Source organism: Pan paniscus, chromosome 7, assembly GCF_029289425.2.
Source record: "Pan paniscus chromosome 7, NHGRI_mPanPan1-v2.0_pri, whole genome shotgun sequence".
NCBI classification, from domain to species: Eukaryota; Metazoa; Chordata; class Mammalia; order Primates; family Hominidae; genus Pan; species Pan paniscus.
In genome coordinates, this window is record NC_073256.2 from 148,609,310 (window position 1) to 148,632,568 (window position 23,259).

Sequence of the window (23,259 nt, forward strand, 5' to 3'; positions counted from 1 at the left end):
GATAAATACAACTTCTAGCCAGGTATTTGACTAGATGCAAGACATGTGTTTGTATGCCCCCTTTTTCCTCCTCCTTAAGACACTAGGAAACAATATTCCCCTCAACGTCTCCAGCAGTGGACCTCAGGGGTAATAACTCATTTGGACAGGGAAACCATTTAGGTATCCAGATTGTTTAGGGTAATCATTGAAAAGGAGAAGCAAATTTTTTTTTTTTAATCATAGCCCAGTTAACATGACTCAGAGTTTCCCTCCATCTCAAGCAGTTCACATCCTTCACACTCCTTCACCAGACCTATGAAAAGGCAGACCCAGTAGAGGTAGGACCAAAAAAAAAAAAAAAAAAAAAAGGTCTAGTGCCAAAGTCTTGGTCTCTAAAGAGGATGGGAAAACGTACTTCCTAAAGTAAGCGCATTTGAGATTACTTTTAAAGAGTAGGGAAATGAAAATAAATGAAACCAAGTTTCAGAGGACAGAAGTCAGGCATGTGGGTTTATAACAGAGGATACTCAAGCAGATGAGGACTTTCTCCCACTGTAGCCTAGTGCAGAGGTTTCTGAAGACCTAGTTCTAAGGCCTGTATCAATAATTCATAGACTATCTCTGCAAAAACTTGTCAATTACTAATCTGGAGCTGGAAGCAACATAGAGAAAAGACAGAATATGCATACGGCAGCCAGAAGGACTGACATTTGGGAGTACAAGTGAGCTACTCCAGGTGAGCTTTCAAACTTCTTCATGTGATATTTGAAAAGCGGCAGGGGCTCAACAAGTTAACTGTTGGGGGCTGAAAATTAATTCACTATTTTAGTATTAAATTCTTGCAACTTCATTGTACACCTCCCTCACCCTCTCCAACCTCAGTGCCAGCAAGTCACCATAGCCTGGAGAATACCCAGTGCTTATGAAGTTTCAAGCACTCTCCTAAATATTTCGGTTGTATTAACTCATTTATCATCAAGGGGTTAGAAATTGACATTTGAGCAAAGGCTAGTTGGTGATGAAGAAACGAGCCATGCAGATATTTAGAAGAGAGTACCACACATAGGGAGAAGGCATTGCAAAGGCCCTGGGATCAAGTGGACCTAATAGCATTGGAGAAGTCAGTGGCATGAACAAGAGGGAGAATTGCAGGATATAAGGCCAGACAGTGTTGGGTTTCATAAAAAAGCAATGCCAAGTCACATTTTTTAGTCCTCCTCCTCAAAAATTATTAAATCTTCCTTAAGGTAGAGTCAGAGTCATTTTATTCTTTTCTAGACTGTCAATATGTCTTGTCTTAATAGTGGTATTTTCAATGAATTTAATCTTCTCTATCCCAATGTAACATCTGTTTTTTTTTTTTTGAGACAGAGTCTCGCTCTGTTGCCCAGGCTGGAGTGCAGTGGCGCGATCTCCTCTCACTGCAAACTCTGCCTCCCGGGTTCATGCCATTCTCCTGCCTCAGCCTCCTGAGTAGCTGGGATCGCAGGCACCTGCCACCCGCTACCATGCCTGGCTAATTTTTTGTATTTTTAGTAGAGACAGGGTTTCACCATGTTAGCCAGGATGGTCTCGATCTCCTGACCTCGTGATCCGCCCGCCTCGGCCTCCCAAAGTGCTGGGATTACAGGCATGAGCCACTGCGGCCAGCCAACACCTGTATTTTCTAAAGAGGAATAACAAGGTGACATTTATGGAAATGTAGAGACCAAAAGTATGAAATAATAATATAAGCATTAATCAAATGTACTAAACATAAGTTTTTATTTCTTTTGTTTTTTTCAAATTTTGGACCCATAAAAAAGTACTTGAATTCTAATTTAATGAATGCTTAGATTAGTGATGTTAATGTTATCCTCTGATCCATAGAACTGATGGCTAACCTGGATGTTTATCTCAATTCTGCCCTTTGCTGACTGCATGATATAGGACACGTTAGTCAACCTCTGTCAGTCTCTATTGGTTTTTTCATCTTTAATATCGGAATATTTATGCTTACCTTGAAGGTATCTTGTGAGAATTAAATAAGGTAATTGGATCAAGTGTTTGCATAACTGGTGGTGGCTCCATTTATAGTTGATGTGAGTCTCACTGTCATTGTTATCATGGTATTAGTTAAGACCTTTAGGTTTTCCATGACAGAAATCTAACTCAAATTAGCTTAAACAAAAACAACAATGTATTACAAATTTTCTTAGGATTGCATGAGATAGGCACAGGCCTGAACCTTAGGATAAATCAGAATAAGAAACTTGAGTAGCAGTAGAATCCTTGGTCAATTATCTTTGTTCATCTTTCTGAATATTATTTATTGGTCTACTTTTTTTTCTGTGTTTTAAGCTAGATGCCCTCTACTGCCATTCTCATTCCATTCCTCAGATTTAACCTATGCAATAAGTGGCAAAGGGGAGCTCCCAAACCTTTCTCATATTTACAAGTTTAGTATTTTTGACATGAATCTCTCTTTTCCAAGTTCAAAAATTCCAGGGAAGGGACTTATTGATCCAAGCCCTGCACCAGTCATGTATAAAGAGGGCGCATTCATATACAGTAAGCTGCCCATGTATAGTAGCTGCTTCAATGGGGTGAATAACACGGGAGCAAAGGAATCTCAGAACCAGCAGGAACAAGAATGTCGTCAGAAGAAGGCAGGATTGCTGCTTAGAAAATAATAGTTTCCTATTGTAATCATTATATGTATTTTCATTTATTATTATTGCACTTAGGACAAATTTTCTAGTATTTATACAGTTCTAGGTTATTAGAAGATGTAGACTGGAAGGGATTTTATAACATCATTAATTCTAAACAACTTGACAGAACTTTTGCTAGTTCTTCCAAGAGGTGTGCTTTGAATATGCTTCTCCAAAGACCATCATCTCCCAACATCTGATCACATTCTCTGCTTCGAAGACAGGAAGCCCTGCTTTTTCTCCATTTTGTTCCATTTAATGTAGGTTCCTCTGATGTCATTCTTAGAGATGATGAAGAACAGCTGGCCACCATCTTAAGTGTAGTAATGTTTAATATGTCTGAAAACTGCGATTATGTCAATCCCTTTACCTCACTTCAGACTAAATAATCCCAGTCACTTCAGCTTTACCTCTAAGCTGCTGCAGCATTATAATTAATTGCTACCCTATTGACTATTCTAGTTTCCCTTTTTCAGCTCTAACTTAGCTTTTGGCCCTGATGAAGTCCAGGGTCAAGTTGGCATTTCACTGCTTGGTCAAAGACAGTTGTTTATCCCTGGAATATTTTCAGGGAGGGGAGTCAGGAGTGTAGGAAGAGACGTATTCTGATGTGAGTGAGCTGTATGGCCAAAAGTTCATGTATGGTTTTCTTAACTGCTGTTAGTGGGATGACCATGTGTACTGGACACAATATAAAGTTTCATAGACATGCATTCAAATCTTTGCTCTATTATCTATTGATCATGGGCAAGTGACTCTATTCTTCACCCATTTAAAAAATCTATACTTTGGAGATAAGAATACTAGTAGCATTTAGTAGTAAATGGGATGATTCATATAAAATGCTAAATGATGTGCCAGATATGTAAGAGTGGCACAAAAAATTTTAGTTCCCTTTTTGTTCTCCTTCTCTAAATGGGTTTTTTAGGAAACCAGCAGGTGATAAGAGCCAGATTAATGAGCAGGAAGATAATTCGTGTTCTAGTCCCAGCTCTGCTGGTAATTACAAGTTATTGTATGACACTTGTCTCTAAGATAGAGAGTTGGAAATGAAGAAGTTAATTCCTAAGGTTGTTGACAACTCTAAAAATATAAAATCCTAAGACTACTGTGTTCCTTATAGGGTTTGGCAATTTTCAGAATTAGGACATCATTAACCACACGCATATTTGCCCTAAAAACAACACTGAAAGTAATACTTTAATTCACAGACTAATATTCATGCATCTTTAACTGTATTAAACATCTCCTCCAAAGCGATCCTGTGCTCTTAAGTTTTCTGGTTGTTTGTTGTACCCTATTGAGAGGCAGAGCCAGGGAGTGAGACAAGAGTGGGAACGGAAACCAGAAGTCCAAGGAGGTTGTTATCAGTTCTGGGGAAGAGAGATCAGAGCTGAGCCCCTTACTGGCCATTGCCAATGAGGGAAGGTCATGGAGCAAAGATCGAGAACCCCCAGCAGGGACAGCACAAGAGAGGCATAGAGTATATGAGTTAAGATTGTGAGTTTTTGAGAGTCAAGCAAACCTGGCCTGGAATCCTGTCTGTGCCATTACTTTAGAAGTATAAAATGAAGATAATAACTCTTATATAAGAGAGCCATTGAAAGCATTAAATGAGATAACGTGTGCAACGTATTTAGCATATGGTAAATACTCAGCCAACTGAGGCTTATATGATTAACAGAATCCACAGCAGGAGCTTGGTGGGATTGTACTAATAGAACCCAGAAAGAAGAGTGCTGAGCATCCCTCTCCTCCTTCAGCCAGTCTGTTTATTCTTGATACATAACCCTTCCTACTGTGGGGGTTTCTGATGCCAATAAACCAGGAAATCTCTGACATTGCTTTGAGTATAGATAAAAACGACTTTACTACATTTACCTTTTAGGAGAAATGTTATTAGATGGTTATTTTGGCAACACAGTTGGTTCTTGACTGATACATACCAGCAGTCTAAATTGACAGTATTATTAAATGATCTTGCCTTCCTCAAACATATGCCAAGGGATGTAGGGGAAAGAAGTCTGGGGCTAAAATTTTGTCACAGACAATCTGTGAATGAGAAAAGAATGTTAAGACAAGAACACACATTCATTAGATAGGCATATTTAATTACATAAATAAAAAACTTCCATAAGTAACCAAAAAAAGCAAAACATGTAACTAAAGTTATAAGATAAGTGATAAGCTTGGGAAACTATATTCAGTAAAAACATTGGAACTCTTCAACTGACAATTTAAATAAACAAAATGAAATTCTAAAAAATCCACAGGCAAAGAACATCAACAGATGTATCCCAACTAGAAAACAAACACAGGAAAAATTACTGTAACAAATAATCATGGGGTATAGTAAATAAAACATGATCGTGCTTGTTTTACCCATTAATTATCACCTTCCCCAAATAATTAGACTCAATGCTAATGGCAGTGAGGTGAATGTAACAACCTCATAGATTGTGGGTGGCATTTTAAATTGCTATAGTAGTTTGGAAAGCCATTTGGTCATGTATCTCAGAAGCCACTTCTGAGACACTGACCTACAGAAATAGTCCAAAATAGAGAAAAATATGTATGCACAAAAGGATTCATTTTTAATAGCAAAAAGTTAGAGGCAACACAAATGCTCAAAGAATAAACTATGGAAAATTAATTCAATGAAACATTATACATTCATTTAAAATTTTCTTTATGCAGAATCTATAATAACTTGATAAGCTAACATCATCATAATGTTAACAGAAAAAAGTAAGATACAAAATAAATTGTAAATTTTGAATATATTTTAAAAATGAGAAGTAAATTTATTAAAATATCATTTTTATTGATGTTGTGGAATCTTCCACCTGAAAAGTCTCCCTTTTTCCTTCTTTTGTGAACAGCTACGGGCCCATTTTTTTTGCTCCTCTTTCCAGCAGTCCTTCTGCACCCCATTGCCACCATTCCCATGTTCTTGTCAAGGCTCTATAATGCCTTATTTGCAACATTTCTTTTCTTTTTGAACTCACTTCTTTGGGTTCCCCTGATACCACATTCTTTGATATTCCTCTTACCCTCCTGATCATACTCAAGCTCCTTGCTACCTTTGCTTTGTTCCTTGACCTTTGAATATTGGAGCACTCCAGGAACTGGTTTCTGGAAGCTATGGTCTTCTTGGTTCTGCCCTTTCTCCTAAAATGAATTCATCCAGTATAATAGCTTTCGGTAACATTTTGATGACCATGATTCCTAAATTTATCTTTTCAATGCTGACCACTCATTGAGTTCCAGACTTAGATATCCAATACTTATTTACCATCTTCACTTGCATATTTAGCATGCATTTCAAACACAACATAACCCAGTTGAAACATTGATTCTCACTTTCCCTTGTTCCCATTTGTATCAATCTTGATCTTCCCACCTCAGAAAATAACATCCCTATTGACTTAGTTGTTCATGTTAAAGACATAGAAGTATTCTTTCACTCTATCAGCATATCTCTCAGCTTTAACCTGAATCAGTATTCTTCTCTTCATCTCTGTGTACATTGCCTTAATCCATACCACTGTAATTTCTCTCCAGAATCATTGCTGTGGAATCCAAATGTTCGCTGCTTCTACTTTTGCCCATATCTCCTGTGGTTTTCTTATTCACAAGCAGCCAATGTGAAATATTTAAGAAATAAATTAGATTGTATTATTTCCTCAAATTATTTTCTTTTTCTAAGGGTACAATGGGAGAAATGCCTGTTTAGTGTTATCTTCTTCCAGTAGATGGGGCTATTGAGCACCAAATTTTTCTCAGAACTAATGTTTTACAATTTTTTTTTAAAATAAAAAGAGGGGTTCATCAATGTTGATTTTTACTAACTGTAAAACATTCCTCAGAGTAGATCCACTACGTTTGCAACTATCAAAAATTTACAAAAGTGGAAAACATAAAATGTTTATTATAAATCATGAAAAGAATATAATTTGTTAATAAGATTCTCTTACTCTTTGAAAGCCCTGCAAATTCGTGTGAACTCTAGAACATATATTGACAATCAATTATAATCTTTGCTAGGAGAAAGAGAAAGGGGAGCTCTTTTTTCTTCTATTGTGAGTTTTACGTTTATTCCAAAATGGGCATGATTCAGAGTCTCCACTGGGCTTTTCCTAAGGCTCTCATCCATGTGGATGAAATAGGATGATAGCTAGGAAGGCAGAGACATTAACACTTAAAGAGCAGCTTCTATGTATCATTTTGCATATTTTATCTACAGCTGCCATAGTATTTATTTGAGTTAAATATTCTCACCCTTATTTTATTAGACAGAAAAAATGGGGCTGAAAAAGGTTAAGAGATTTGCCATTAAGAAAAAGTAAATAAAGCAATTGAATTTGAATCCGCTCTGGCTTGCACAGATTCAAATAAGACTCTCACTGGTGTTTACACACTGTTCATACACAGTGGTAATGTCCTTGACTGAAAGCGAGAAGCGTGTGGCTCATGCTAAGGCATGATCCCGTGAGCAGAAAGTGAGTCAAAGTTGGCATAGAATGATTTGGTGTAGACATGGGTGGAATTAGAGGCAAGTGCAAGATGCTAGGAGACAGCATAGGAAGTGTCTGAAACAACAACCCTTTATTGACCTGTCAACCTTTCCATATGCTATTGCTGAACAGTGGGGAAGGGGTTATAGGTGAGCATGACATTACACACCTGTTAATTACTAACGCTTTAACCAGGATAAATCTTTCTTACACTTAGTCTTCAGTTGTGGCAAGCAGTGCAACTAAGGAGAAAGAAAGAAAGTATGAGCTCTGGATTTGAATCCTGTATTCTAGACCCAGTGTGACCCTGGACAGGATCATGACTAAATTTTAGGATTTTGAAAAATTGGTAGATATAGCTACCAACTGATTTTGAGGAAAAAGCTAAGTGAGCTCATGTTCTAAAAGTGAATGCTCTAAGCTTTACTATTGGCATTTGTTATCTTTAATAGCAATACTGACATGATGTATCAGTGACCCACAATCTGTTGGCCATTTTTGCCCAGGATGGGAACCATAGTCAGAAACAAATAAGCACCTTATGTTTCTGGCTGGAGTCAAGAAGAGTAGGGAGTGGGTGAAGAGTAAACAAGCAGAAACAAGGGAAACAAAACCATTCTTCGGGTTCCATTTTGTTTCTGGTCAACCCATATCCCAGCAGTCCCTGCTTCTCAGGTCAATGAAGATTCGACAGACAGTGTGGTGCTGTCTGCTGCCAATTCATAGCCTTCAGCTTAGAAACTAATGGATTTTTTGTGTTTCCTCTGCTGAAACTTTTCACCTCTGATTTAAGCAGTGCCACTGGGAAACTTCAAAGTAAGTACAGTGATATGGTTTGTCTGTGTCCTTACCCAAATCTCAACTTGAATTTTATCTCCCAGAATTCCCATGTGTTGTGGGAGGGACCTACGGGGAGGTCATTGAATCATGGGGGCCAGTCTTTCCTGTGCTATTCTCGTGATAGTGAATATGTCTCATGAGATCTAATGGGTTTATCAGGGCTTTCCACTTTTGCTTCTTCCTCATTTTCTCTTGCTGCCACCATGTAAGAAGTGCTTTTTTCCTCCCACCGTGATTCTGAGCCTCCCTAGCCATGTGGAACCGTAAGTCTAATTAAACCTCTTTTTGTTCCTAGTTTTGGGTATGTCTTTATCAGCAGCGTGAAAACGAACTAATACAGTCTCTACTTCCATTGTATTTTTAGCCATGCATTGTGATGCAAATGAATGTAATAGCAAACTATAAATTTGCAACAAATCAATGCATGCATTTAAAGCATTATTATTTTTCTCAGTTTTATTTTTAATTGGCAAATAATAACTGCATATTTATAGAGTTCAAAGTGATATTTCAACATATACATTGTGAAATGATCAAATCAGGGTAATTAGCATATCCATTACTTACCTCAACTGTTCATCATTTCCTTGTGTTTTAAATATTTAAAATCCTCTCTTGTAGATATTCTGATGGATACAATACATTATTACTAAGTACAATCACTGTCGTCTTTCTGTGTAATAGAATGCCCAGAACTTATCCAGAGGAGTCTGGTGAGATAAAAGCATCCTAAACAAGATTAAAAATGGAGAAGAAGTCAATCTATGTTTCAAAAGGGAAAACCTTTAAAAATAATTAATAAAGTTTAATGGGTATAAAGTTAAGCCATTATTATTTTTGAAGGCTTTGTTTTTGAAACACAGAACCGATTCCCTCTCCATTTTTAAACCTGTTTAGGATTAGGATACTCTTTTATCTAGCTGGATTCCTCAGGGGGTATCAAATTGTTACTCATTGTTTTTATTACTCAAGTTCTGTCTCATCAGTTTATATTTTTAAAAGTATACTGAAGAAATGTGGTTTGACATTGGCTGGAGGGACCAGCATTGTCTTTTTTCCCAGGAATGGAAGTTTGGCAGGTTGTGTGTTGGCTGTGATAGAGGGTGGGGATGAGCACAAATATATTACACCTTTTAGGGCTGAAAAATAACACCTCAAGGTTTAAGACTGAATTACAGAACACTTAGCCTTCAGTAAATCCACTGTGATGGGCAAATGCCTGCCACATTTATTTGAGGCTAATTGCTTCTGAAGGCCTTAACAGGTGTCCCCATTACTGTCAGGACTGAGGTACTGTTACTGACGTAAATGAGAATTTAGTGCATGAAGAGGAGATAGGTGACCAAGACTCCCTTTTATTCCCTGATAATGCAGATAATTTGGCAGGGAGTGAGGCAAGAAGAGACTCTGAATGCCTGGTTATATTTGGGCAGTTAAGCAGTTATGTCTCTACTTTGGCAGAGAAGCCATATGTCAACATATAGAATTATTTTTTCTTTACCCTGTATTAGCAGAATGACTTGACTAATATCAAAGAAAGAACCCTCCATATTTGGGAGCATACCAGAATAAACTTTAGTTTTTCTCATTTGCATCAAATCTGATGCAAGACATGTGGCCCTCTGCTATCTTCTAACTCTACCATCTTTTACTCTCAGCCTCCAGTGGCACCATGGTGGCCAGTGGGGAATGTATGAGGTATCTGACGGTTCACCTCCTTGCACAGAAAATTACAGTCATCATAGTCCATTGACCAGAGCTGACAACATTGTTCCACTTCAATGTTTAGTGGTCTGGGAAATGAACAAGAGCACATATGATATTTGGTCATTATTGTCTCTGCACCATTGTCCCCACCCCTCTTTACAAGCAGACATATTCCCAAGGGTTCCACCATCATTATTACCAGCAGCAGCAGCAGCAGCAATCCCCTCATGAGCTCAGTTTCCTGATTTCTGAAAAAAATAAGGACAATAATGCCTACTTCACAAAACTTGGATGAAGTAACATTTGAAAGCACTTAAAGTAGGGTATGGCACAAAATAGATATTCAGCATGTATCATCACCAGTGCTACACTCTTGATAGAGAATTCAACAGGGACATTCCCATTGCACATAATTAAACACATAACATGAAATTGAAAAGAATATAAAATAAAGTCATTTATTTTTATTTTTCAGTCACATATTACAAAACAAAGTAGTGTTGACTCTGATACAGCTATTTGGTCTTTAATTCATCTTCTTATTCTCAAAGGGCACCATAGTCATTGCCTGAGATCTGTGGTTCTAAGCCTCTAGGTGATCCAATGCGAAGCAGAGTTGTGAGCCAGTATAGTCCCTTGCTTTCTAGTCTTGCTACTCTCACCCTGTTCCTCTGAATATCATCTGGATTCTGGAAAAGTATATATTAAAAAGTATATCATAATTAGTTAATTACTTCCAGTTTTTGGTTACCCCTTGATTACCATTGTCATCATCATCAAATATGTTTTTCAAAGAGCAGTGTTTCTGAAAATAATAGGTCTCAATTTTTATTAAAAATAATATAATGTTAGGTCCTCATTTATAAAATTAATAAAGCATTTCACAAGCAAGATTTTTGTTCCCTTTTACAATGAGGAGACTATGACTCAGACAGGTACTGTGACTAATAAGGGGAAGAGTAAGGGACTCCACTTCAGGTTTTCTCATACCAAGTCCTGTGCCTTTTTAGTTGTATCAAAAGTCTCCTAAGGGTCTGGCAGCCAAGATGGCCAAATAGGAACAGCTCCGGTCTACAGCTCCCAGCATGAGTGAAGCAGAAGGTGGGTGATTTCTGCATTTCCATCTGAGGTACTGGGTTCATCTCACTAGGGAGTGCCAGACAGTGGGTGCAGTGCACCATGCACGAGCCAAAGCAGGGCGAGGCATTGCCTCACTCAGGAAGTGCAAGGGGTCAAGGAGTTCCCTTTTCTAGTCAAAGAAAGGGGTGACAGATGGCACCTGGAAAATCGGGTCACTCCCACCCTAATACTGTGCTTTTCTGATGGGCTTAAAAAACAGCAAACCAGGAGATTATATCCCACACATGGCTCAGAGGGTCCTACGCCCATGGAGTCTTGCTGATTGCTAGCACAGCAGTCTGAGATCAAACTGCAAGACGGCAGTGAGGGTGAGGGAGGTGCGCCCGCCATAGCGCAGGCTTGCTTAGGTAAACAAAGCAGCCAGGAAACTCGAACTGGGTGGAGCCCACCATAGCTCAAAGATGCCTGCCTGCCTCTGTAGGCTCTACCTCTGGGGGCAGGGCACAGTCAAACAAAAAGACAGCAGTAACCCCTGCAGACTTAAATGTCCCTGTCTGACAGCTTTGAAGAGAGCAGTGGTTCTCCCAGCACACAGCTGGAGATCAGAGAACGGGCAGACTGCCTCCTCAAGTGGGTCCCTGACCCCTGACCCCCAGGCAGCCTAACGGGGAGGCACCCCCCAGTAGGGACAGACCGACACCTCACAAGGCCAAGTACTCCTCTGAGACAAAACTTCCAGAGGAACAATCAGACAGCAGCATTTGCGGTACACGAAAATCCGCTGTTCTGCAGCCACTGCTGCTGATACCCAGGCAAACAGGGTCTGGAGTGGACCTCTAGCAAACTCCAACAGACCTGCAGCTGAGGGTCCTGTCTGTTAGAAGGAAAACTAACAAACAGAAAGGACATCCACACCAAAAACCCTTCTGTACATCACTGTCATCAAAGACCAAAAGTAGATAAAACCACAAAGATGGGGAAAAAACAGAGCAGAAAAACTGGAAACTCTAAAAAGTAGAGTACCTCTCCTCCTCCAAAGGAATGCAGTTCCTCACCAGCAATGGAACAAAGCTGGACAGAGAATGACTTTAACGAGTTGAGAGAAGAAGGCTTCAGATGATCAAACTACTCCGAGCTACAGGAGGAAATTCAAACCAAAGGCAAAGAAGTAAGTAAGTTAAAAACTTTGAAAAAAATTTAGACGAATGTAAAACTAGAATAACCAATATAGAGAAGTGCTTAAAGGAGCTGATGGAGCTGAAAGCCAAGGCTTGAGAACTACATGAAGAATGCAGAAGCCTCAGGAGCCGAGGCGATCAAGTGGAAGAAAGGGTAGCAGTGATGGAAGATGAAATGAAGTGAGAAGGGAAGTATAGAGAAAAAAGAATAAAAGGAAATCAACAAAGCCTCCAAGAAATATCGGACTATGTGAAAAGACCAAATCTACATCAGATTGGTGTACCTGAAAGTGACAGGGAGAATGGAACCAAGTTGGAAAACACTCTGCAGGATATTATCCAGGAGAACTTCCCCAATCTAGCAAGGCAGGCCAACACTCGGATTCAGGACATACAGAGAACGCCACAAAGATACTCCTCGAGAAGAGCAACTCCAAGACACATAATTGTCAGATTCACCAAAGTTGAAATGCAGGAAAAAATGTTAAGGGCAGCCAGAGAGAAAGGTCGGGTCACCCTCAAAGGGAAGCCCATCAGACTAACAGCTGATCTCTCAGCAGAAACTCTACAAGCCAGAAGAGAGTGGGGGCCAATATTCAACATCCTTAAAGAAGAGAATTTTCAACCCAGAATTTCATATCCAGCCAAACTAAGCTTCATAAGTGAAGGAGAAATAAAATCCTTTACAGACAAGCAAATGCTGAGATTTTGTCAGCACCAGGCCTGCCCTAAAAGAGCTCCTGAAGGAAGCACTAAACATGGAAAGGAACAACAGGTACCAGCCACTGCAAAAACATGCCAAAATGTAAAGACCATCAAGGCTAGGAAGAAGCTGCATCAACTAACGAGCAAAATAACCAGCTAACATCATAACGACAGGACCAAATTCACACATAACAATATTAACTTAAAATGTAAATGGGCTACATGCTCCAATTAAAAGACACAGACTGGCAAACTGGATAAAGAGTCAAGACCCATCAGTGTGCTGTATTCAGGAAATCCATCTCACATGCACAGACACACATAGGCTCAAAATAAAGGGATGGAGGAAGATCTACCAAGCAAATGGAAAACAAAAAAAGGCAGGGGTTGCAATCCTAGTCTCTGATAAAACAGACTTTAAACCAACAAAGAACAAAAGAGACAAAGAGGGCCATTACATAATGGTAAAGGGATCAATTCAACAAGAGAAGCTAACTATCCTAAATATATATGCACCCAATACAGGAGCACCCAGATTCATAAAGCAAGTCCTGAGTGACCTACAAAGAGACTTAGACTCCCACCCAATAATAATGGGAGACTTTAACACCCCACTGTCAACATTAGACAGATCAATGAGACAGAAAGTTAACAAGGACACCCAGGAATTGAACTCAGCTCTGCACCAAGCAGACCTAATAGACATCTACAGAACTCTCCACCCCAAATCAACAGAATATACATTTTTTTCAGCACCACACCACACCTATCCCAAAATTGACCACACAGTTGGAAGTAAAGCTCTCCTCAGCAAATGTAAAAGAACAGAAATTATAACAAACTGTCTCTCAGACCACAGTGCAATCAAACTAGAACTCAGGATTAAGAAACTCACTCAAAACCACTCAACTACATGGAAACTGAACAACCTGCTCCTGAGTGACTACTGGGTACATAATGAAATGAAGGCAGAAATAAAGACGTTATTTGAAACCAACAAGAACAAAGACACAACATACCAAAATCTCTGGGACACATTCAAAGCAGTGTGTAAAGGGAAATTTATAGCACTAAATGCCCACAAGAGAAAGCAGGAAAGATCCAAAATTGACACCCTAACATCACAATTAAAAGAACTAGAGAAGCAAGAGCAAACACATTCAAAAGCTAGCAGAAGGCAAGAAATAACTAAAATCAGAGCAGAACTGAAGGAAATAGAGACACAAAAAAACCCTTCAAAAAATTAATGAATCCAGGAGCTGGTTTCTTGAAAAGATCAACAAAATTGATAGACCGCTACCAAGATTAATAAAGAAGAAAAGAGAGAAGAATCAAATAGATGCAATAAAAAATGATAAAGGGGATATCACCACTGATCCCACAGAAATACAAACTACCGTCAGAGAATACTACAAACACCTCTATGCAAATAAACTAGAAAATCTAGAAGAAATGGATAAATTCCTCAACACATACACCCTCCCAAGACTAAACCAGGAAGAAGTTGAATCTCTGAATAGACCAATAACAGGCTCTGAAATTGTGGCAATAATCAATAGCTTACCAACCAAAAAGAGTCCAGGACCAGATGGATTCACAGCCGAATTCTACCAGAGGTACAAGGAGGAACTGGTACCATTCCTTCTGAAACTATTCCAATCAATAGAAAAAGAGGGAATCCTCCCTAACTCATTTTATGAGGCCAGCATCATCCTGATACCAAAGCCAGGCAGAGACACAACCAAAAAAGAGAATTTTAGACCAATATCCTTGATGAACGTTGATGCAAAAATCCTCAATAAAATACTGGCAAACCAAATCCAGCAGCACATCAAAAAGCTTATCCACCATGATCAAGTGGGCTTCATCCCTGGGATGCAAGCCTGGTTCAAGATACGCAAATCAATGAATGTAATCCAGCATATAAACAGAGCCAAAGACAAAAACCACATGATTATCTCAATAGATGCAGAAAAGTCCTTTGAAAAAATTCAACAACACTTCATGCTAAAAACTCTCAATAAATTAGGTATTGATGGGATGTATCTCAAAATAATAAGAGCTATCTATGACAAACCCACAGCCAATATCATACTGAATGGGCAAATACTGGAAGCATTCCCTTTGAGAACTGGCACAAGACAGGGATGCCCTCTCTCACCACTCCTATTCAACATAGTGTTGGAAGTGCTGGCCAGGGCAATTAGGCAGGAGAAGGAAATAAAGGGTATTCAATTAGGAAAAGAGGAAGTCAAAGTGTCCCTCTTTGCAGATGACATGATCGTATACTTAGAAAATCCCATTGTCTCAGCCCAAAATCTCCTTAAGCTGATAAGCAACTTCAGCAAAGTCTCAGGATACAAAATCAATGTACAAAAATCACAAGCATTCTTATACACCAATAATAGACAAACAGAGAGCCAAATCATGAGTGAACTCCCATTCACAATTGCTTCAAAGAGAATAAAATACCTAGGAATCCGACTTACAAGGGATGTGAAGAACCTCTTCAAGGAGAACCACAAACCACTGCTCAATGAATTAAAAGAGGATACAAACAAATGGAAGAACATCCCATGCTCATGGGTAGGAAGAATAAATATCATGAAAATGGCCATACTGCCTAAGGTAATTTATAGATTCAATGCCATCCCCATCAAGCTACCAATGACTTTCTTCACAGAATTGGAAAAAAACTACTTTAAAGTTCATATGGAACCAAAAAAGAGCCCACATCACCAAGTCAATCCTAAGCCAAAAGAACAAAGCTGGAGGCATCAGGCTACCCGACTTCAAACTATACTACAAGGCTACAGTAACCAAAACAGCATGGTACTGGTATCAAAACAGAGATATAGATCAATGGAACAGAACAGAGCCCTCAGAAATAACGCCGCATATCTACAACTATCTGATCTTTGACAAACCTGAGAAAAACAAGCAATGGGGAAAGGATTTCCTATTTAATAAATAGTGCTGGGAAAACTGGCTAGCCATATGTAGAAAGCTGAAACTGGATCCCTTCCTTACACCTTATAAAAAATTAATTCAAGATGGATTAAAGACTTAAACGTTAGACCTAAAACCATAAAAACCCTAGATGAAAACCTAGGCAATACCATTCAGGACATAGGCATGGGCAAGGACTTCATGTCTAAAACACCAAAAGCAATGGCAACAAAAGCCAAAATTGACAAATGGGATCTAATTAAACTAAAGAGCTTCTGCACAGCAAAAGAAACTACCATCAGAGTGAACAGGCAACCTACAAAATGGGAGAAAATTTTTGCAACCTACTCATCTGACAAAGGGCTAATATCCAGAATATACAGTGAACTAAAACAAATTTACAAGAAAAAAACAACCCCATCAAAAAGTGGGCAAAGGATATGAACAGACACTTCTCAAAAGAAGACATTTATGCAGCCAAAAAACACATGAAAAAATGCTCACCATCACTGGCCATCAGAGAAATGCAAATCAAAACCACAATGAGATACCATCTCACACCAGTTAGAATGGCAATCATTAAAAAGTCAGGAACCTTCAGGTGCTGGAGAGGATGTGGAGAAATAGGAACACTTTTACACTGTTGGTGGGAGTGTAAACTAGTTTAACCATTGTGGAAGACAGTGTGTCGATTCCTCAGGTATCTAGAACTAGAAATACCATTTGACCCAGCCATCCCATTACTGGGTATATACCCAAAGGACTATAAATCATGCTGCTATAAAGACACATGCACACTTATGTTTATTGTGGCACTATTCACAATAGCAAAGACTTGGAACCAACCCAAATGTCCAACAATGATAGACTGGATTAAGAAAATGTGTCACATATATACCATGGAATACTATGCAGCCATAAAAATGATGAGTTCATGTCCTTTGTAGGGACATGGATGAAATAGGAAATCATCATTCTCAGTAAACTATCGCAAGGACAAAAAACCAAACACTGCATGTTCACACTCATAGTTGGGATTTGAACAATGAGAACACATGGACACAGGAAGGGGAACATCACACTCTGAGGATTGTTGTGGGGTGGGGAGAGGGATAGCATTAGGAGATATACCTAACGCTAAATGACGAGTTAATGGGTGAAGCACACCAGCATGGCACATGTATACATATGTAACTAACCTGCACATTGTGCACATGTACCCTAAAGCTTAAAGTATAATAAAAAAAAAAAGTATCCTAAGGTTGGGATCCCAGGTTTTGAAGACCAAAAAAATAGCAGTGGCTTATAAAAATAATAGCAATGGGTGATTAGCCTCAGATGAGCAAGTAAGGCATTTCCTACCAGCAAATCAGTAGCAATGTTGCTCATATGAATTGAATCTGTTTTTTACATTGTCTTAACAGTCAACTCACAATTAGAGTTTTAAGAGATTGCTAGAAACATTAAATGAATAAAGTAATTGGGCTGACCACTTGTGCGCTGGTTATTTTGATCATTAAGAATGGCCTACGTTAAATGAATTTGTTTAACTGCATATAACTTCATCCCCAAGCTTCCCAGATCTAACCAGTCTCAAGGGCTGAGCAAAGCAATTCCCTTGGTTACACTGAGTACTTGTGTTTGCCAAGGCATCTTGGATACCCAAGGGACCCAAAATAGATCTACTCAAATGGTTTCCAATCTTATTTGCTTTCTTCCCCAGTAAGGGTCAGTTCAGAAGGATTCTAAATTAATGCAAGTTCTCTAGAGGTCAGCATAAATTAAAAAACATCAACGTCTACTTTAACTATTGATAGCCTATTAAACCCTGATATTTAAATTGTGCTAGCATATAAATTAGGCTGCTGAGAATTAAGAATCAAGGGGCAATGCGTTGTTAGAGTAATCCAAATACTGCATACTAAATTGTAAGGCAGATTAAGATAACAGATTCTGTAGATACTCTAGCCTACAGGAAGAGTAGTGTAACTCTCTACTACTTGAATGAGGGCTGTGCATAGTGAGTTTATTCCAAAGAGTACAGTACAGAAAAAAAGATAACCTTACAATGCAGAAACCTAGAAACACTTGTCATTTGGGTAGTTAATGGTCAAATCGTATTCATAATATATACTCTTCCTTTATGTGATGAAAATGGCGCTTTGTCTCTGTGATTCTCCTCCCTAAACCCACAACCTCAGTCTAATCATGAGAAAAGCGTCTTCAGGCAAATTTCAATAGAGAGAAATTCCACAAAATGCCTGACTAGTACTCCTCAAAATTGTCAAGGTCATCAAACCCAAGGAAAGTGTGAAAAAAATGTCACGGCCAAGAGGAACCTAACAACTTGTGACAAGCAAATGTAACAAGGGTTCTGTGTGATATCCTAGAACAGAAAAATAACATTAGGTAAAACAAAAAAAAAAATAGATAACCGATGGACTTTAGTTAATTATAACATATTAAGATTTGTTCATTAATTGTAATATGTACCATACTAATGTAAAATAGTAATAATAGAGACAATGAGAATCTGATGTGGAGAAGTTGTATGAAAACTGTTTAATCTGCATAATTTCTCTGTAAATCTAAAACTGTTCTAAAAAATATGTCTATTAATAATTCTAAAAAATAACAATAATAAACCCTTACATGGTCCCAGGTACTGTTCTGAGATGTGTTATTATTTTGCATGATAATTTACTTAATGATATAATTATCATTCCTATTTTATAGATGGAAAAACAGAAGCACAGAGAAAAGTGATCTGCTCAAAGTCATGCCTACAGGAAATGCTGGGGGTATGGTTAGAACTCAGGGAACCTGAATGCAGTGTGTAGCTCTTAACTACTAGGCTATGCTAACTTTCTAAAATCTATTTTCTTGTTTATCTTAGTCTGTCTATGCTCATCTTCATGACCCTTTTTTGAAATTAACTTCTGTCTAATCCAAGCCTCAATTTACCTTCTGTAGTGAGAATTTATTTTTCCTTTCCTGAAATTAATTTCCAATTCTTCCAGCAACACTTACCACTACTTTACCTCCCATCAATATCTTCACCTTTGGAATCTACATCTTTCCCAATAACAACCAATAAGGTTTGAATTGTGTTGACTCTACTCCCAGTTCCAGCACTGGTCCAAGCCAATCAACCTAGAGCATTCCTCTGGCTGCAATGATTAGCTACAGGATGGCCACATAACATGGCCAATGAGAAGATACAGAAACTTCTCCAGGATTTCCAAGACAGTGAAGGTTTTTTTTCCCCCTGGATTTGGTGAAGTAAGTGCCTGAGGCTTGTTGCTGCACCTATATTACTACCTTGACGGGTGCCATGCTGAGGAACAGTTGATATTTGTTAGAGGACAGAGAAAGGTAATCCAGAAAAATGAAATGGATAACAATATTTCAGCCTGCCTTGCCCTTACACATTCAGGTTATAGGTATCAATTGATTACCTTTTTTTATTTGAAAAATTTAAGGTTTTTGACAGATAAACATAAGGAGTTCCAGCTGCTGCACTGTGCTCCTCTGGACCTCGGCCCCAGGAAAGTCTGAATTTTACCTGAGCAGTCAACAACCAGTCTCTGTAGGTGAGATGAATTTCCTAAGCCCTGTCTCACCCATGCTCACCCTCTTCCTCTCCCATTCTTCCCTCATTGGGGCTAGGTTGCTCGTGATTCAGAGCTCCAAAGACCACAGCTGGTTTTTAATTCAGACTGATTACTCTTAAATGGGACTGGCATTCCCTTGACTTAGAGTTTTTGTTTTTTGCCTTTTTTCCTTTTCTTGTCCCCAAATATTAACAATTCCTTTATTCATGAGCCTCCTTTTCTCTCCACCATTGCCTTCAACTATATTTTTATCTCAAAAAGAGAAGGGGGAATTTGTCCCCTGTATAAATTCTTTCTATTGCTATATTCCCGATCCCACTGAATGTTTCCAACAGCTGTCTAAATCCTCAAGCCAGAAACTGGACATTTTTATAGTTGTTCTTAATTTTTTTATGGATACATAGTGGAGTAGAGAGTAGAATAGTGATTACTAGAGGCTAGGAAGGGTAGTGGGGAGGAGGGTGAATTTGTTCCTTCTCATGCTGCTATGAAGAAATATGCAAGACTGGGCAATTTATAAAGAAAAGAGGTTTAATTTACTCCCAGTTCTGCATTGCTGGGGAGGCCTCAGGAAACTTACAGTCATGGCAGAAGGGGAAGCAAACATGTCTTTCTTCAAATTGTGGCAGGAAAAAGAAGTGCAGAGCAAAGAGAGTGAAAGCCCCCTATAAAACCACTGGATCTCATGAGAACTCACTCACTATAATGAGAACAGCATGGAGGAAACCACCCCCATGATTAAATCATCTCCCATGAGGTCCCTTCCCCAACATATGGGGATTACACTTCTGATTCACACCTCAAGATGAGATTTGGGTGGGGACACAGAGCCAGACCATATCAAAGGGGGTGAAGAGAGTTTGGTTAATGGGTATAAAAACACATTAGATAAAAGGAATAAGGGCATCAGTTTTTATTCTTTCCTCTTTCATATACTTGCATTTAGTGTTACCATACCCTCTGCCTTACATTTCTAAAATGGCTCACAAATCCATTAGTTTTTGTCTGTTTATCAACAAATGCTTATGTACTATTATCAACTATTACCTTGAAGACTTACAGCAATAACCTCCTAATTTATATTCCATCCCTAAACATTGAGAATAATAAATTCACAGATGCTTGGAGCTGGGAGAGACCTCAAAGATAATCTGGCCCAATCCTTTGTTAAAGTCTTTGGTACACTTGGCAACATACCACAATATCACCTCAACTGCTCAAGGCCCTCCACCCCATACATCCCCTGATCTGGCCTCAGCCTCATCCCTCTGTGTACTCCTATGCATGTGAACTGTCACTTACTTACATCTTACCACATAGAACTGCACATTCAGGCTTCTGGGCCTTTGCTCCTGCTTTTCTCTCTGGAAAATTGATCCCATCCCTTAAATCATCTGACAATAAGCATTCACTTTTCATAATTCAGTCAGGATCACTTTATTATAACATTTTTCCTGATAATCTTTTTCCTTCTTGCCATAGTACTGGTTTGTTCCAACTTACATGCCCCTGCTGTGGCTTCTATGGACTCCCATCACAGTGCCTAGAACTTTTTATCACACCTGATCATTTATACATCTGTCTCCTCACCTAAACTGAGAGTTTTTCAGGCTGAAGGTGTGCATGCTTGTATCTGTGCCCCTATAACAATCATAATATCTGTTATGTAACAGAACCTCCAAGCATGTTGAATGAATGGTTAAGTTAATGACTGAAGAATTAGGTCTTCATCCATAGTAAGCTAGACGTGGTCAGGGTAATGTTCCCTTGCCCTTTTTGCAGCCCTTGAGTGACTGAAGAGAGCCATGAAGTCTCCTTGGTTCACAGTGATTTATTTCTATCCCCACGTCATAACATAGGGTCTTCAAGGACAGGGTCCATATGTAAATGGTCCTCAAAGTGTGGTTCAGCATGGGTATCTCTTGAGAACTTGTAAGAAATGCAAATTATCAGTCCCTACTGAAACCTACCAAATTAGAAACTCTTGTGATGAGGCTCAGAAGGCTGTGCTTTAGAATCAGGTGATTCTGAAGTGCTCTGATGCACATTCAAGTTTGAGAACTACCACCATGTACCACTCCTGCTGCATTGTCAGCACAAGGAACTATAAAGTAGAAATGATTGATTGTTAATCTATTTGAAGCCATCTAGTTACCCATTGTTCATTCCTATCACAACTCTTCAGGAACTGTCCTAAACACCATTTTGACATGCTTCAGGTTTCTAATTCTTCTCTGTACTCCCACTCCCTCAGCAGAAGGCCTGACCATTTACCGTCCTGAGAAAATAGAGGGTATCCTAATGACTACCCCCCATTTCTCATCTTTTCATCCAAGTATGTCTCAGTTTCAGCATTCAGGTAGTTTAAACCCCTTAGTATTGCTGACCAGACTCTCATGACATAGAATGTCTCCATCCTCACCTCCTATCACTTAACTAATTACAAACTATTCCCCAGCCAAACCCTAAGACAGGGAGTCTTCTTTTATAAAAATCCTGAGCATTGTCTCATGAAAAAAAAAGTACTACTCTTCCATAGCTCCACCTCCATGTGCACAGATACAGGGTCTCTTGGCTCATAGTTGGGCCTCAAAATATGTGTGTTAAATCAAGAAATAGGAAAGGTGCAAGTTAGGGCTCTTGATTGCAGGGAAAAGAAACTAGTTTCACCAAGGTTAAACCAAGAAGAAAATTTTTTTGGAAACTATGTATTTTAGCTTACAGACTTTAAGGCCTTGGAAAGGACAGCTAACCAGAACCCTCTGCAGGCATTGGAAGCAGGGCAGTGTCTGAGGGTCAGTAATGTTAGTCAGCCAACACCAACCATTCTCCATCATTTCATCACTGCTCCAAATTTAAAGTCATGCATGGAGGATGGGCTAAACTGGCTGAATTTGTGTCACATATAACATCTAAGTCACAAGAGGTGTCTTAATTGGGATTTCTCCAGTAGCAAATCTGGAATCAAAAACTTGAGTGCTTGTAGTTTATTTGCAGGGTGATGACAGGAACTAAATGGAAGTGAGAAAACAGGGATAGTGAGACAGGGAAAGAAGAAAAAACGTTATCATAAACTATGTAGAAAACCTCTGATTCCCCACTTCTGGATTGCTCTGGTTGGCAAGCAAATGAGCTCCTATTGTGGAAAACCTACAGGGTTCAAAGGGATATGGGACAGAGATTAATAGAATCTGCTATAAGAAGTTAATGCACCTCTTTTAAGAATTCCATTAAGGGGGGTGGAGCCAAGATGGCTGAATAGGAACAGCTCAGGTCTACGGCTCCCAGCGTGAGCGACGCAGAATACGGGTGATTTCTGCATTTCCATCTGAGGTACCGGGTTCATCTCACTAGGGAGTGCCAGACAGTGGGCGCAGGTCAGTGGGTGCAGCCCACTGTGCATGAGCTGAAACAGCGTGAGGCATTGCCTCACTCGGGAAGTGCAAGGGGTCAGGGAGTTCCCTTTCCTAGTCAAAGAAAGGGGTGATAGACGGCACCTGGAAAATCGGGTCACTCCCACCCTAATACAGCACTTTTCCAATGGGCTTAAAAAACGGCACACCAGGAGATTATATCCCACATCTGGCTCGGAGGATCCTACACCCATGGAGTCTTGCTGATTGCTAGCACAGCAGTCTGAGATCAAACTGCAAGGTGGCAGCCAGGCTGGGGGAGGGGTGCCTGCCATTACCCAGGCTTGATTAGGTAAACAAAGCAGCCAGGAAGCTCGAACTGGGTGGAGCCCACACAGCTCAAGGAGGCCTTCCTGCCTCTGTGGGCTCCACCTCTGGGGGCAGGGCATAGACAAACAAAAAGACAGCAGTAACCTCTGCAGCCTTAAATGTCCCTGTCTGACAGCTTTGAAGAGAGTAGTGGTTCTCCCAGCATGCAGCTGGAGATCTGAGAATGGGCAGACTGCCCCCTCAAGTGGGTCCCTGACCCCTGAGCAGCCTAACTGGGAGGCACCCCCCAGTAGGGGCAGACTGACACCTCA

The 23,259-nt window shown here is 39.5% G+C and overlaps 1 long non-coding RNA gene across 1 annotated transcript in view; it reads right to left on the bottom strand.

The window, feature by feature from the left end:
* Positions 1-10,090: 10,090 nt before the first annotated feature.
* Positions 10,091-23,259, bottom strand: part of LOC134731007 (uncharacterized) — a 242,095-nt gene continuing 228,926 nt past the window's right edge. Inside the window, exon 4 of the long non-coding RNA XR_010113032.1 lies at positions 10,091-10,428. This is a non-coding gene — a long non-coding RNA (uncharacterized LOC134731007). The remainder of the gene's footprint in view (positions 10,429-23,259) is intronic.